The following is a 17837-nucleotide window of genomic DNA, read 5'->3' as shown; positions in this document are numbered from 1 at the left end:
ATACCAAAACCACAATGAGGTACCACCTCACATCTGTTAGAATTGCTAAAACTACAACTCAGGAAACAACAGATTTTGGGAAAGATGTGGAGAAAGAGGAACCCTTTTATACCGTCGATGGGAATGCAAAGTGGTACAGCAACTCTGGAAAACAGTATGGAGATTCCTCAGAAAATTAAAAATAGAACTACCCTACAACCCAGCAATTGCACTAGTAGGTATTTATCTAAAGAATACAGGAGTGCTGATTCAAAGGGGCACATGCACCCCAATGTTTATAGCAGCACTATTGAAAATAGCCAAAGTATTGAAAGAGCCCAAATGTCCATAGACAGATGAATTTATAAAAAAGATGTGTACACACACACACACACACACACACACACTGGAATATTACTTGGTGATCAAAAAGAATGAAATCTTGCCATTTGCAACAATGTGCATGGAACTAGAGTGTATTATGCTAAGCGAAATAAATCAGAGAAAGACAAATGTCATATGATTTCACTCATAATGGGGAATTTAAGAAACAGAACAGATGAAGGGAAGGGAAGGGAAGGAAAAATAAGATAAAAAACAGAGAGGGAGACAAACCATTAAAGACTCTTAAATATATAGAACAAACTGAGGGTTGCTGGCAGGGTGTTGAGTTGGGGGATGGGCTAAATGGGAGAGGGGCATTGAAGAGGACTCTTGTTGGGATGAGCACTGGGTGTTAAATGTAAGTGATGAATCATTAAATTCTATTCCTGAAGTCATTATTACAGTGTTTGTTAACTAACTTGGATTTAAATTTAAAAATATTTTTAAAAAATGGGAAAAAATTGGGTCATTTTCTTTAGATGTGTTGCTCTTTACCCCCATTCCTCCTGCCATTAAACCCGAAATTAGGAATAAGAACTATCATAACAGCAGAGTGATTCTAAGCTTATCACCATAAAGTAAACATTAGTAGGTGTAAAACGTGACTTGATAATCTCCCACCAAATGTAAATATAAGATTTGATATTCATCATGAATTATGAGCAAGAAAACCCTGGACCAAAGAAAGAAAAATCTGAATAATCATACTTTCTGCAAATATTTTAAATCAGACACTTACTTAAAACTTATTTAACCCCAAACAAGGAAAGACATCCAAGTATTGAAATCGAAGTATATTAGTGCATCTATTTGAGTTTCTTATTATGCCTAGGTGATATATCACAAAATCAAATTTTGTAATCTGAACATGTTTCAGGCATTTTGATTGAAATGTCAATTTTAAATCACTTTAAATGCATGTCTTTATTCAGATTGAGGCTAGGCCTGAAAATATACATATATGCAAATGAATATGGAAAGATATGGAATGATAAAGACTAAGAGCTCGTTTTTTTCTTGCCATAACAATGGTCACTACAAATCTGCACACTAGAAAAGTATACCAGGTAGTTAATGAATATCATGATCAGCCATGTTTGTATAGGAACTATTGACAGTTAACTATACATTTAGAGTACTGGGGTACTCATTTTTCATTGATTATGTTCAAAATCTAAAATACTGTGGACCACACTGTATGTCACTATAATCAGTAATTCATTTATCTACTTATCTCCTGTTGATATGCACAGCATAATTCAGTTCATCATGCAATACTTCTGGATTTTCCTCATGATGGCTATTATCACTAGAACAACAACGTACTATTATCCTTTTTTTGTTGCAAAAGTGTACTCATTCAATGTTGAAGGAACCCAGCCTTCTTTCAATTCACATGGATATTTCCTGTCTCTAAATTGCACTTTTCTCCTTTTAATTTTGGTAACTTTCTAAATTGCTTTTTGTTTTTCTCACATAAATGAGATGACAATGGCATTTGAAGGAAAGTGAAAAAATACAGAAATGATTACCATCGATTATCTTTCTTCTCTTTACCTGCTTGCACTCTTTGACTGAGTGTGCCTGGATGAGCTGAACAGTTTGTTAGCACATGCTGGGCAATTACTGTGCTACAAATTTGCAGCTACAGTGATCCTGCAAAACACCACTTTCTTGATCTCTCTGTCTGCAATTAAGAAATGACATGACTAACAAAAGGTATTCTTATTTTTAGTATGAGAAAGACTGAATTGTGCTTTCAATTTACAAAAAAAGAAAGTGAAAATAAGGATAAATATGAGTGAATTTAATTTAGGGTGATTTGTAACATAGTATGCTGCCACGTTTTTGTCATTGTAAGATTGCATGGGTAGCAATGTTTTTGTTTTTGTTTTTTTTCTTTTTTATCCAATGGGAACTAGATAACGCATGTACCTTACTTAGATGATAGGTTTATGCATTATTTTTTTTAGAAAAAATGCAGTAGACTGAAAAAATTCAACTCAGCCCAAGTAATTCTGCTGGCAGACAATAGGATGTAAGAGACAGTCCTCAATAATCGCAGTTCTTATTCAGATGAAGTATTTTGAATATAAAGTGACAGTAGAAAATGGCATAGATTTCAATAACTTTAAGAACCAATCTTCCATTGTCTGAGTAAACTCTATGGTTGGTAGTTATTGAATGAGCATGTTTACCGTGATTTTACACAGGAAAGAGTATCATTTCTTAGCAAGCTAAGGATCCATGAATTATAAAAGGAATTATTAATGTTCAAATAGTACATCCTAGGAATAGATCAAACTGGAAGGTTATTTTCTGCATTTGCAATTGAATAACATATTTGATTTTATTACAAATAGCAAAAACGGAGTCATTTTTAGGATAATGTCAAAAAAGAAAGGAAGAAAGAAAAGTGTCACTCAAGAACCTTAGTGTAATCTTAACATATTCAAATAAACATTCATAATAACTGAGTTGCTTTTCTGAAAGGAACATAAAAGTAGTCAAGCTCTACTGTGAGTTGCCATCCAAATTTGCTATTTTCATGCCTATTTCTGACATGAACAGGCTGTCATAAAGTGAAAAGAATTATTATGAAATGAGATTAGTAAGCAGCTTGCTGATGGATCAGAACACATTATCCAGGATTCTTAGCCCAGGATAGATGTGATCTGGAGGCAGGTAGGCATCCCAGCTAGTAAAGAGGAGCCATAAGTTGCACTGATACACATCCACGCAGAGAAAGTTTGTATCAGAAAGGTTGATGGCATCAGACATGGGACTTAGTCAAAAAACTGCCTAGACTGGATAGGAAGCAAATTAGAAATGTGCTTTAGGGCAGTGTAGTACAACTTTGCCTATTGCTGAGAGTCAAAAGAGACATTAGTGAAAAACAGATTTCTAGACTACACCAATACCTACTCAATCAGTAGTTATAAGTGGGGGAGACTCTGCAAGTCTTTATTGTTTAACAAATATCATAGATGATTCTAAAAAGTGGTTAATAAAGGAAATGATCCTAAAAGTACTGAAAAGCCAATTATTCATTGATTATTTAATAAATATTTCTTGAGAAAGTAATATGTATTCTCAAAGTTCTATGGTATACTTGTGGTGATCTTTGTAAACCAAAAAAACCACCTCATTTGGAGCAATTTGATTTTTTAAATTGCTAATTTAATTTGTTGACTTAATATATGGAAAAAGAACAGATTGAGCATATATGATATCTCATAAACTAGTACAATTTAATTATCACTATTGAAAAGACTTATAATTTTGTCACTTAACATGTTTAAATGATACCGGCATTTATAATTTTAATAATTCATGTTCTTTTTAAGTCCTTAAATTGTCTGAATAACCAAATGAACTCTCTCAAGCACTTAGGTAATTCCTAGAGTCTAATGAGTCAAGTTTAAATGTAGTGAACCATAATTGTTTTTGTGAATTTAAAGTCAAATTATCAGGGCGCCTGGGTGGCTCAGTCCGTCAGGCATCCAACTTCAGCTCAGGTCATTTATTATCTTGTGGTTCATGATTTCAAGCCCCCGAGTCAGGCTCTGGGCTGACAGTTCAAATTAGATGCTTTTGATATTCTTCCACTCAGTATCTTCCTCACTCCAATTCTCTGTTTAATGAAGACTTCTCAGATTGGTTTTTTGTTTTTTGTTTTTTTGCCACCTATCCACAATACCCCTCCTTCCCATCAGTCTTTACTTCTTACTTTTAATTTTGACTTTTAAGCAAAAGCTTAACTTTGCCTCACATAATTTGTTACTGTATCATATAATAGTATCCGTTTACCTGTTTGTATATTCATTTATTTATTATGTGTCTTCTTCAGGAAAGTATCAGTTTCCATTGGAAGGACTTAACAACTCTCTCACTATTATATCTCTATAATAATAATGCTGTTCAATTCATAATACTAAATAATTATTTGAGAAATTAATACCTTTAAAAATCACTAGTGCTTGTATTAAGGTTTGTCATACAGTCATATATCTAATATTCCTTACACTGACCTTGACTAGTGACATGACTGGTCCTAGTATTTCACAAAAGGCTATTCACAAAAGATGAGTATAGTTGATAGGATCAAGAATCAGAAGGAAATTACACAGATGACTTAAAAAAATTGGATTATAAAATTTTATTACCCATATCATAAGCAACACATATTCTATGATTTTAAAACTTCTCATTCTAAAAAGTTAAAATGATATTAACAGTTACAGATACATCTCTTCAGTACCTACTGCTAATTATTTTGTTAGTGTTCTTTCCTTCACCCACCTAAACCTCTAAGATAAGTTTATTGAGAACGGCTAGCTCTTATTAACTCGTGAATTCATGAAATCTAACACAATGTCTGGTACATTTAATTGTTAAATAAATATTATAAGTGAAAAGCGAAGCCCAAAGTACAAACAATTAACCTTATATCTTTTTGATGGATTCAAAATGTGATTTCCATTTATGTACCTTCGAAGGAAGGTAATGTAATGTCTTCATTGCATTAATGACAATCTCAAAAGCAGAAGACTAAGGTTAATAATTCTATTTCTTGGTAAACTAAACCACTGTGAATTTCTTTTTCTTCTTCAAACAAATGAAAAATCTTATTTTTAGCTTAAGAATGCTTTCATTGCTTTCTCCTTCTTATGAAATGTTATCTTTGGAATTTAAATTTTATTTAACAGAGGGCTCCGTCTGCTCTTTTTATAGCTGAGCCTGCATTAATTTGCTTTAGACCATCCCCATAGTATTGGTACATAAGCTCCTTCTGCTGGTGAAAGTAACTTGTAGCTAATATTCTTTGTATTTTGTTTTGCGTTTTTTTTTTTTTTTTTTTACTATTGGTTTCTCAGGGTATTTTGGGCTTAAGAGTACACAAGGCATTGTTTTTACAAATCAGCTTTTAATTGGAAGTCAGCTTCTAAAAAATGCAGATGAACTGTCTCATGTTCTGACTGGGGATTAGCACAGGGGCACTGATAATCCACCTGACTTGATGGCTGTTCTTCAAATGTGCTACTGAGATAGATCCTTTCTGGCAAGCTCCACTTGAGGGGGTCTCTTCAAACTAATCCTTTTCCCAATTAATTGGATTTGCCTCCTCCAGGGTCACTGTCAAACTATGCAATTGGCTTTCTTTTGGGTTCAGATTTTGTTATATGCATGAGTCCAGTTCCAGACATTTTTCTTTCACTTTAAACTTCTGACCTGCAGTGGTCGAGACTGTTCACTTTCTTAGTTGAGGGATAAGCTACCTCTTTGGAATGCATACCTCAGAAATACAAAGACCAGGTTCCGACTTCTGCACAGCCTTTCCAGTTAGCTTCTAATTCCATCACTCACTCATTTTCTTAAAGAGAGGGGTGGAGGTACCTTTCAAATCCTCAAATTAAGTCATTATGTCACTTTATAAAGGAAGCATAAAAAAGGGGGGGATACGTTTTCTGTACATTCCATGTAACTCATAAAAGCCACATACAGATTTGTGTTTTTCTGGTGAGGTTAAAAACATGCATTTATCCCAAAAGTAAGTTGTATTATATAACCCATCTTGTTAGGTAACGGAGAAATTTACATTCTCCAATGATATTATGAAATATTTGGGGGCGCCTGGCTGGCTCAGTCGGTTAAGCCGCTGACTTCGGCTCAGGTCATGATCTCGCGGTCCGTGAGTTCGAGCCCCGCGTCGGGCTCTGTGCTGACAGCTCAGAGCCTGGAGCCTGTTTCAGATTCTGTATCTCCCTCTCTCTGACCCTCCCCCCTTCATGCTTTGTCTCTCTCTGTCTCAAAAAAATAAATAAATGTTAAAAAAATTTTTTTTTAAAAAGAAATATTTGGACTTTTATAATCTTTAATATACATATATACTGTTAAGAACACCCAAATTATTAACACAACAATGAAATGAACCAAGTCATATTTATAACTCATTTTAAATCTATATTTGAACTCTTCATAGCTAAACACAACATTAAGATGTTGTACCAAAGCAACCACTCATAGATTTGTATAGTTGAGGTGTTTTGAGAGGTATAAAGCTTGAAGAAACAAGAGAATTCAAATGTTTGTAGAGTAGAAATGCACTCTTAATGAAGCAATATTTGGTTACACCAAAGCATTATCCATTGCAATATAACTAGTAATAACTAACAGAATATACCGAGGTTTATTTCCTGATTTCTAGGTAATATTTTATTTTCTTTTTTTATAGTCAGTTTATACTTTATTTACTTGTTTTTATTTTATTATTTTTTTCCTACATGATAATGGTACTCTTTAGTCCCCATCACCTATTTAACTCACCTTCTGACCCACCCCCTCTTCTGGTAACCATCAGTTTGTTCTAGAGCTAATCGTCTGTTTTTTGGGTTTCTCTCTCTCTTTCTCTCTCTCTCTGTCTCTCTTTGCTTGTTTGTTTTGTTTCTAAAATTCTACATATGAATGAGATCATATGGTATTTGTTTTTCTCTAGTTGACTTATTTTGCTTAGCATTATACTCTCTAGCTCCATCCATGTTGTTGCAAATGACAAGAAATCATTTTTTATGGCTGAATAATACCCCATTATGTGTGTGTGTGTGTGTGTGTGTGTGCACGTGTGTGTGTGTCTTCTTTACTCATTTGTCAGTAGACACTTGGGCTGCTTCCATATCTTGGCTATTGTAAATAATGCTGCTATAAACATAGGGGTGTGTGTATCCCTTTGAATTTTGTATTTTTTGGGTAAATATCTAGTAGTGCAATTGTTGGATCATAAGGTGGTTCTGTTTTTAACTATTTGAAGAATGTTTTTCATACTGTTTTCCACAGTGGCTGCACCAGTTTGCATTTCCACCAACAATGCAAGAGAGAGGTTTCTTTTTTACTGTATCTTCACTAAGATGTCTAATGTCTTGTGTTGTGGATTTTAGCCATACTGACAGGTGCAAGGTGCTATTATCATTGTAGTTTTTATTTGTGTTTTTATTTGTAGTATTTTGTATTTGTAGTATTTGTATTTGTAGTATTTGTATTTATTTGTAGTATTTATTTATTTATTTGAGCATCTTTTCATGTGTCTTTTGGATATCTGTAAGTCTTCTTTGGAGAAATGTCTGTTCAGGTCTTCTGCCCATTTTTAAATTGGTTTAGTTTTTTGGGTGTTAGGTTGTATTTGTTCTTTGAAGTATTTATATGAATATTTCTATATGCATTCAGTTTTCTTGACTAAATAGTTCATGGTAGGTGTACAGTTCATTTTTTTAAGGCAGTTGACATTTTTTCTAAGTGGTCTACCACTGTGAATTCCTTCCAGAAATGTAAAAGACTTGCTTCATATCTTTTCCAGCACTTGATATGGTTTAAATGTATCCATTCTAATAGATATATAGTATTCTCTCATTGTTTTAATTTGTACTTCCCAAATGACTGAGGATCTGTAGCATCTTTTCACATGCTTATTTCCTATCTATATATGTTATTTGATAAAATGTTAAAGTATTTTTCCAATTTTAATTTTTTGTTGTTGTTTTCTTATTAAGTTTTGAGTAGACTTGAGATATTTTGGATATACACAATTTACAAATATTTTCTCCCAATCCCTGTTTTGTCTTTCCATTCCCTTGGTGGTTTTGTTGTTGTTGTTGTTGTTGTTGTTTTGTTTTGTTTTTGAACAACATACATTTTAATTTTGATGAAAACAAATTTGTCAACTTCTTTTTTTATGGACTGTGCTTTTGGTGTTGCAGAAATTGATGTCAGTTAATAGATTACAAAGGTCTTCTCCTATGTTTTCTTCTAGAAATTTTACAAAACATTTTGTAAAATGTTTGGAATTACAAAACATTTTGAGTTTATTTTTGTATATGCTGTGAAGTGTATATAAAATACTTTTTTTTGTATATAGATATTCAATGATCCCCAAATCATTCATGGAACAAAACAATCCTTCTTCTAATGATTCATCTTGCAAAATGTACACACATGCCTATATATACAACACACACATATATTATGTATTATATGCATTACATGTATATACATATATAAAACACACTGATAAATCATACATATAAATTGTATATTATTTATAGATTGTCCTTTATGGTTACATATAGTTTCATTTAAGAATCAATAAACTTAGAATGTCCAGTTATATAGATCTCTGCCCCATTACATGAAAAGCGAGGCAGAAAATATTTGTGTATATATGCCATATTCATTTAGCACCACTATAAGCAAAGGAGTATTTTTACATAATTATCTTAATAAACGCTGACAGAATTTATGGGAAGTAGACATTCTTATAGATGTTTTAAAGAAAAATACTTGCTAATCAGAGATTACAAAGCAGTTATTTAAAGTCACAGATATTTTAAGTGGTGGAGGTAGAAAGCAAACCCAGATGACTGATACTCTTTCTAACACTGCCTATCCTAAGGGGTTAAATCATAGCATCAGTTGGGGCACCTAGGTGGCCCAGTCAGTTGAGCATCTGACTTTGGCTCAGGTCATAATCACATGGCTAGTGAGTTCATGGTTCAAGAGTTTCACATTTCGTGAGCTTAAGCCCCACATCAGCCGGGAGTCTGTTTTGGATCCTCATCCGTCCTGCTCCCTGCCCCTCCCCCGCTCAAGCTCACACTTGCAAAAATAAACAAACATTTTTAAAAAATCATGGTATTATTTAAAATTGACAACCACAATACTTTGGCCTATAGCAGTTATAAGGTTACCCAGGTGAACCAATATTTCCAATTTTATTACTTTTATTCCTCAAAATAAAATCCATTGTTTAAGCTGTAGCTACATAAGGAAAGTGAAGAAGTGAGAGGAAATATACTGCAAATTATGATAAGATAGTCTGCAATTCTAAATTGTAAAAAGCTAAACAAAATCCACTTTCTCCTCACGATGTAATTTTCTCTTAATGTAGGTTATAAAGTCATTTTTCTTAAATTTTAAGTACATGAGGCCTGATATAATAGAACTAATTTAAGTGAACTTACAAGTTTGAATTTCTCCACAATATGAATGCCTTCCTGAATGATCCCATAGAAGCAACATGACTAACATTATGTATCCTGGAGAGAGCAGCCATTCATTGACCAATGGCAGTGATTTTGGCATACAGTCTCAGTGAGCACTTTGCGTCATTTCCAAAGTAGAGGTCATCTGGCAAAGTTCAGAGTCAAGAGAGGTGATTGGCTCTGGGGAGCATAACTGCTCCATGCCCTGTACTCCATTCAAATCCCAGGTCATTTAGTGTACTCGTGCATGTGAGTACTCCTGCATGTGTCACACAGAGTTTTAATAGTCAAAACAAATGTCTCTCAATATGTATCACTCTAGAGTTTCTACACAGAGCAGGGCTCTTACAAGGACATTGTAGTAATAATTTCAATAAACCCTATGAAGATTAACTTTCAGCATCTTGAGTGGAAGACTATTTTAAAACACAGAATCAATAAAATCTAAATCGATCACTAATCTCTATTTTATAATTATGGTAGTGTGATTCCAGGTATGACATCGACGTGCATTTGATCTAATTTTTCTACAATACACTTTAAGAATATTAGATTCAGCTCCATGGGCTTAAAGGTTCTATAATTCCAGATACATTTTTTTTATTCATCCATTTTTTCTGTGTTCAATACTATAGGCCAGAAAATTGTACCAAATGTCAATGCAGATATTCTTCTTATCCCAGATCTCAGGGTCCTACTCCAACCATATCTGTGTTCTTACTTTAATCTCAGATATTTGCCAGTGCCCTATATGCTTAACCAACTGAGCCACACAGGCACCCCTATAATGTTATTTTTAACTAGTGGAGTATAAATTCTCCACTTCATCCCATCTTCTAAACTCTCTCTCAAAGGGGATTACCAACTCATGAAGTTTTCAAACTCTGGTCATGATCTTTTTGTTTGTTTTTCTTTAGCTAAACAAAATACCTTCATAGGTAGTGTGAGTACCTTATACCAAGCAAATAATCCTGATTTAACCTTCCCACTTGCTCAGTTATCTCACTTACAAGTAACCATACATAAGCATATATATATATATATATATATATATATATACACATAAGATATATACAAAAGATTACATAATTGAATACATTGTTGCTATTATTGTTTTGAACAAGCTTATCTGTTAGAGCAATTAAAAATTTAAAAAAAAGTTTTTATTTTACCTTCGGTATTCTTTCTTCAGTAGTCTTCCTCTTAATCTGAGTTTCTGACCTATATTATTTATCTTCTCTCTAAAAAATTTCTAACATGTCTCCCAACACTATCTACTGGCAGGAGATTCCCTCAGTTTTTGTTTGAAAAAGTCTATTTCTCCTTCATTTTTGAAGGATAATTATTCAGGGTACAGAATTCCAGCTTGTTGGTTTTTTTATGTCTACTCTTTAAATATTTTCACCCCATTCTCTTCTGGCCTGTACAGGGTTTAAGAAGTCATATGCAGTTCTTGCTTTTCCAGTCGGGGGGTCCATACAGTTGTTTTGCATTTTCATCGTAACTTAAAGGGAAATTTTCACAGTGTCTGAAGCCCTTGATGTCCAGCAAATGAAGGAGGAGGATGTCCTCAAATTTCTTGTAGCAGGAACCCACTTGACCTCTAAATAAAACAGTACATCTACAGAAGGAAAAGTGATGGTATCTCTATCAGAAATCTGAAGAGAAGCTGGGAGAAGCTTCAGTTGGTAGCTCGTGCCATTGTTGCCATTGAAAACTCAGCTGACAGAGAAAGACAGATACCATATGGTTTCACTCTTATGTGGATCCTGAGAAACTTAACAGAAACCCATGGGGGAGGGGAAGAAAAAAAAAAAAAGAGGTTAGAGTGGGAGAGAGCCAAAGCATAAGAGACTGTTAAAAACTGAGAACAAACTGAGGGTTGATGGGTGGTGGGAGGGAGGGGAGGGTGGGTGATGGGTATTGAGGAGGGCACCTTTTGGGATGAGCACTGGGTGTTGTATGGAAACCAATTTGACAATAAATTTCATATATTAAAAAAAAAAAGAAAATACTGTTTCAGGATGATCTTGAACAAGAAGGAACAAAATGGTTGTAAATAAAATCCTTATAAGAAAAAAAAATTAAAAAAAAAAAAAGAAAACTCAGCTGATGTCAATGTCTTATCATCCAGGAATACTGGCCAGCGAGCCGTGCCCAAGTTTGCTCCTGCTACTGGAGCCACCACTATTGCTGACCACTTCACTCCTGGCATCTTCACTAACCAGATCCAGGTATCCTTCTGGGAGCCAAGGCTTCTGGTGGTTACTGATCTCAGGGCTGACCACCAGCCTGGTGTCTTATATAAACCTGCCTACCATTGCTCTGTGTAATACAGACTCTCCTCTGCACTGTGTGGACATTGCCATCCTTTCAACAACACAGTTGCTCACGCAGTGGGTCTAATGTGGTGGATGCTGGCCTGGGAAGTTCTGCGCATATGTGGCACCATTTCCTGTGAACACCCAGGGGAAGTCATGCCTAATCTCTCTACAGAGATCCTGAAGGGATTGAAAAGGAAGAGCAGACTGCTGCTGAAAAGGCCGTGACCAAGGAGGAATTTCAGGGTGAATGGACTGCTCCAGCTCCTGAGCTAATCGCTACTCAACCTGAAGTCGCAGACTGGTCTGAAGGTGTGCAGGTGCCCTCTGTGCCTTTCAGCAGTTCCCTACTGAATATTGGAGCACTCAGCCTGCCACTGAAGACTCGTCTGCAGCTCGCTCTACTTAGGCCACTGATTGGGTAGGAACAACCACTAAGTGGTCTTAAGCTGCTCTTCTACAGAGGCAAACAGATGGAAAATAAACAGTTTCTGGAAAAAAAAAAAAAAGGTCAGATGCAATTCTTATTTCTGCTTCTCTACAGGTAAGATGTTTTCTGCTCTCTGGCTTCCTCAGGAATTTTTGTTTATTTTTTTATTTCTGTATTTGATAATGATATGCCAACATAGTGGGGTTTTTGTTTTGTTTTGTTTTGTTTGCATATATTCCATTTGGTATTCTCTGAGCTTCTTGGATCTATGATTTGGTCTCTGACATTAATTTGGATAAATTCTCAGTCAATATTTTTTAAAATATTTCTTCTGTTCCCTTCTCTTTTCCTTTTAGTTTTCTTATTATGTGTATGTTACAGCTTTTGTAGTTGTCCCACAGTCCTTGGATATTCTGTTCTGTTCTGCCTTTTTTTTTTTCTTTCAGTCTTGTTCTTTTTGCTTTTCCATAGTGGAGGTTTCTATTGATTGACATGTCCCCTAGCTCAGAGATTACTTCCCCAGCCAAATCTAGTCCACTAATAACTTTGTCGTAGGCATTCTTCATTTCTGTTACAGTTTTTGATCTCTGGGATTTCTTTTTGGTTATTTCAAAAGATTTCCTTATTTCTGCTTACATTGGCCAACTTTTTCTTTTTTTTACTTTATCTAATTTACTGCAATTTAGTTAACATACGGTGTAGTATTGGTTTCTGGAGTAGAGCCCAGTGATTCATCACTTACATATAACACTGAGTGCTCCTCCCATCAAGTGCCCTCCTTAATGCCAACACCCATTTAACCTATCTCCCCACCTAAATCCCCTCCAGCAACACTCAATTTGTTCTCTGTATTTAAGAGTCTCTTATAGTTTGCCTCCCTCTCTGTTTTTATATTATTTTTCCTTCCCTTCCCCTATGTTCATCTGTTGTGTTTCTTAAATTCCACATATGAGTGAAATCATATACTTATCTTTCTCTGACTTATTTTGCTTAGCATAATACATTCTAGTTCCATCCACATTGTTGCAATATATGTAGTATTATATATGTTATATATATAATATAATATATATACACCACATCTTCTTTATCTATTCATCAGTAGAGGAATTTGGCCTCTTTCCATATTTTGGCTATTGTTGATAGCACTGCTGTAAACAATGGGGGACATGTGCCCCTTTGAATTAGCATTTTTGTATCCTTTGGATAAATACCAAGTAGTGTAATTGCTGGATCATAGGATAATTTTATTTTTAATTTTTTTGAATAACCTCCATACTGTTTTCCAGAGTGGCTAAACCAGTTTGCATTCCCACCAGCTGTGAAAAGTGTTCCCCTTTCTCCACATCCTTGCCAACATCTGTTGTTTCCTGAATTCTTAATTTTACCATTTTGACAAGTGTGAGGTGATATCTCATTGTGACTTTAATTTGTATTTCCCTAATAATGAGTGATGAGTCATGTGCCCGTTATGCATGTGGATGTCTTCTTTGGTAAAGTGTCTATTCATGTCTTTTGCCTATTTCTTCACTGGATTTTTTATTTTTTGAGTGTTGAGTTTGATAAGTTCTTTATACATTTTGGAGTCTAACACTTTATCCGATATATAATTTGCAAATAACTTTTCCCATTCTTTTAGTTTTGTTGTTTTACTCTTTGCATGATATAATACTCTATGTGGAAAATCTGAAAGATTCCAACAAAAAAATTTCTAGACCTGATACATTAATTCATCAAAGTCACAGGATATAAAATCAACATACAGAAATTGGTTGCATTTCTATAGACCGTTAATGAAGCAGCAGAGATACAAAGGAATCAATCCCATCCAAAATTGCATCAAACACCATACGATGTGTGGGGATAGACTTAACCAAAGAGGTAAGAGATCTAAGCTTATGAAAGAAATTGAAGAAGACAGAAAGAACTGGAAAAACATTCTATGATCATGTATTGGAAGAACAAATGTTAAAATGTCTATACTACCCAAAGCAATCTACACATTCAATGCAATCCCTATAAAAATAACACCAGCATTCTTCACAGAGCTAGAACAAACAATCCTAAAATTGTATGGAACCAGAAAAGACCCCAAATAGCCAAAGTAACACTGAAAAAGAGAACCAGTGCTGGAGGCATCACAATTCTGGACGTCAAGCTGTATTACAAAGCTGTAATCATCAAGACAGTATGGTACTGGGACAAAAACAGACACCTGGATCATGGTAACAGAATAGAGAACCGAGAAATGGACCCACAAATATGTGGCCAACTAATCTTTGACTAAGTAGGAAAGAGTATCCAATGGAGAAGAGAGAGTCTCTTCAACAAGTGGTGCTGGGAGAACTGGACAGCGACATGCACAAGAATGAACCTGGACCACTTTCTTGAACCATATACCAAAATAAATTCAAAATGGGTGAAATGTGAGACAGGAAACCATCAAAACCCTACAGGAGAAAACAGGCAGCAACCTCTTTGACCTCAGCCACAGCAACTTCTTACTTAGCATGTCTCCAGAGGCAAGGAAAACAAAAGCAAAAATGAACTTTTGGGACCTCATCAAGATAAAAAGCTTCTGCACAGCAAAGGAAATATGGCCCATCTTTTCTTAAATGCCATCTACTTTATCCGTTGGAGCCCTTAGCATGTTCATCAGATTGTTTTCAACTGCCAGTCAGGTAATTCCAACATCCTTATCATGTCTGCTTCTTATGCTTGCCCCGTCTCCTCTAATTGTGTTTGCTGCCTTTCGGTATTTCTTGTAAGTTTTCCTGGATATCCAGATAAGATGTCCTACGTAAAAACATGTGTTGTAAATAGGCCTTTAGTGATCTGGGGTAAATTGGTTGGGGGAATGGGAAGAATTCCATAGGCCTATAGTTAGGACTCAGTATTTTAGTGAGCCTGTACCTTTGGACTGTGAACTTCACACATGCCTCCCAGTTCTCTCATCTCCCCCTTTGAATTGGAGGAATTTAACAGAATGGTTAAAGTGAGCTGCAGTTGGGCATTTCCCTTTTCCCAAGTGAAAGGCTAAGTGTGGCTGGAGTTGGATATTTTGTTTCCCAAAGGCCAATATGGGTTTGATTAAACCACAACAGTTTAGGCTCTAGTTAAATAGTTTCTCCTGAGGGCAGGCCTTGTTAAGAAGAACCAGGTGCTCTGGAGTATTTAAAATGGTTCCTCTTCTTCTACCCCTGTCAGAGCATAAAGAGATTTTTTCTCTGGTGTTTACTCTGAAAACCTAGTCCACCTCCTGGAGGTAAAACTCAAAGAAGTGTGAATAGTGTGGTGGCCCCTCTCTACCTGGATCCCTGTGGAGTTTTTAACTCCCAGATATGTCCACAATGAGCCTCCAGTAAATCATCAACTACAGTTCAAGTTTTGCTACCCTGGCACTAATTTCTGCAAAGGAATGTTCATTCTGGTAAGTGGTGACTCCCTCTATTCACCTGACTATCCAAATTTGGAGACAGCGGTTTGTCCTGTGTATTCCCTCCTCTTATGGATCCAAGAAGAGCTGTTGGTTTTTTCAGTTTTTTTGTTTTGTTTTGTTTTGCTTGTTGTAGAGATTGAGTGGTGGCTTCCAAACCCGTTTCTAACCCTGAAACAAGGCCCAGCTTATTTATTTAAAGTGTTGTTTACTATGGCATGCCTGTGTGTTTTGGGCTTTAAAGCATACTCATGTGGTGATTTGGGTAGTTTCATGTTTGTACTGCCCACTTCTCTGGATATCAACCATTTCAGTTACATTAGTTTCTTACTTTTCAGGTTTTCATGCTCCTTTAATAAGATAAGTGGTTATTGCATGCAGATGTTGTGTGCGGCCTCAGGTTGAGATTGCATTTGGATGATTGTTTAATCATAGCTTTACCTGAGCAGGGAGGAAACTCTTGTTTTTAAGCAATGGGAAGATAGTTTCTAGCCCGAAGTCTGATAGAGAGGAGAGATTCTTGTGTTTTTAAGTTGGTCAAGCCAGGCGATGAATCTCTAGCTCTCACCCACGTGTAGAGAGAAACTATTGAAGATTTCAAGAAACAGATCCAAAAGTTAACACATTTTCTCTCCTCTATAAAAGAGACACATTTTATATGCAAATAACCACGTACCTAAGGTTGGCAGTTAGTGTTATAAATAAATATAAAAAACTATACAAAGGTGGAAGTAGGGATACATGAAAAGAAAAACACTGTGCGAGCATGGACCAAAAGGAGATGTGGATCGCTGTCAGGTGTCCTCTCCATTATTCCTAGTATTCACCTCCCCTCCAAAACCCACTCCCTTCTAGTGAGAAGTATTATTAATTTTCTTCAAAATGCATGTTGAAAAAGAAAAAAAAACCCTGCTTTACCAAGCTGAACAATTTATCATTTATCAGATGTGAACATTTCCTATTTAAATATGCTGCTAGAGAACACAGCAGGAGCAAAAGAGAGATGGGGCATGCTTTTGGAAATTGAAGTTGAGACCAGATTATAAGGGGATCTGATCCTCAGGTGTAAGGGTTTAATTCTGTAGGCAATGGGGCATTATTGATTGTGTTCTGAGCTAGGGATTAATGTGATCTAATTGTACTTCTGGAAGAAGGCTTACGAAAAACTGTAGAATTGATTAGAGAAAAATGACTGAAAGCCAAAAAGCCTGTTAGAGGTGTTTGGTATATTCTTAAGTATAAAGTACACAGCTGTAATGATAAGCTGTTAAATATGAAACTAAAGGCCAGTTAAGTTTATATCAAAAAAAAAATACTTGAACTGGATGATATAAGCCATGTGATATATCCAACAACACATGAGCATTTGTTTTAATGCAGCTGTCTATAGTTAATACTATGCTCCTTAAGACCTCCATCCATGGGCCTGTCTAATTATTGCGTCTATGAAAGATCTTGCAGTAATAAGTCATTCAAACATTTTAAACTTGAGGTATGTATGATAATCTGTTATGATAATTATAGTGTCCTTAAAGCATTTCTTTTAAAAGTAAGATCCTATTTCCTTTAACTTATCAGACTGTTACAGTGTTGATAGAAAAATGTTTCCTCTTTTCATCTGAAATTCTCCACAATCATCTCTGAAAACAACCATATAATGGAAAGGTTGCTAACTGGAATGAGTTTAGGGACAACTTTTGACTCAGTAAACAAAAAATTTAAGTGATCAAAGTATTCACACATATGAAAAATCTTTTTTCCATTGTAAGATTTTTATAGTTAGGCATCTCTACATGAAGAGAAAAAAATAATTACAACTTCATTCAATAAAAATTCTGTTACCAAATAGTTAAATATAGTGCTACAAATTACTTGTATGTAGAACTTTTAGCCTAAATCAACCAATTCATATTTTAATCAGAAATCTTTCCATAAAAGTGATTTTTACCTTCTCAGAAAATGTCTGCAGCCTTTTATGACAAGGTATTTCTTTTATTTATCTTTTCTCTTTGCTTTCTGCACAACATTCATGTTACCCTCCTTGGTCAGTTATGTTCTTACTGAATGTAAGAACAGCCTCCATTTCCTATTTCTACCAATTCTTTTGCTTAATTTTGCACTGATTGTAGTTACTTTGAGGTTACTTCATTTAGAATAGAAGGAGCCATTTGAATTTTCCAAGTAAATGACAACAATCATATGTAATTTGTTTTCTGTCAACATACCTTGCTATTAGAACTGTGAATATTTTAGTA

At 35.1% G+C, this 17837-nt stretch overlaps 1 pseudogene; it reads left to right on the top strand.

Moving 5' to 3' along the window:
- Positions 1 to 12164, top strand: part of LOC132680149 (small ribosomal subunit protein uS2 pseudogene) — a 30467-nt pseudogene extending 18303 nt beyond the window's left edge.
- The last annotated feature ends 5673 nt before the right edge of the window (positions 12165 to 17837 follow it).

This window comes from Panthera onca, chromosome A1 (assembly GCF_046562875.1).
Source record: "Panthera onca isolate mPanOnc1 chromosome A1, mPanOnc1 haplotype 2, whole genome shotgun sequence".
NCBI lineage: Eukaryota > Metazoa > Chordata > Mammalia > Carnivora > Felidae > Panthera > Panthera onca.
This window is presented reverse-complemented; position numbering and strand designations above follow the sequence as displayed.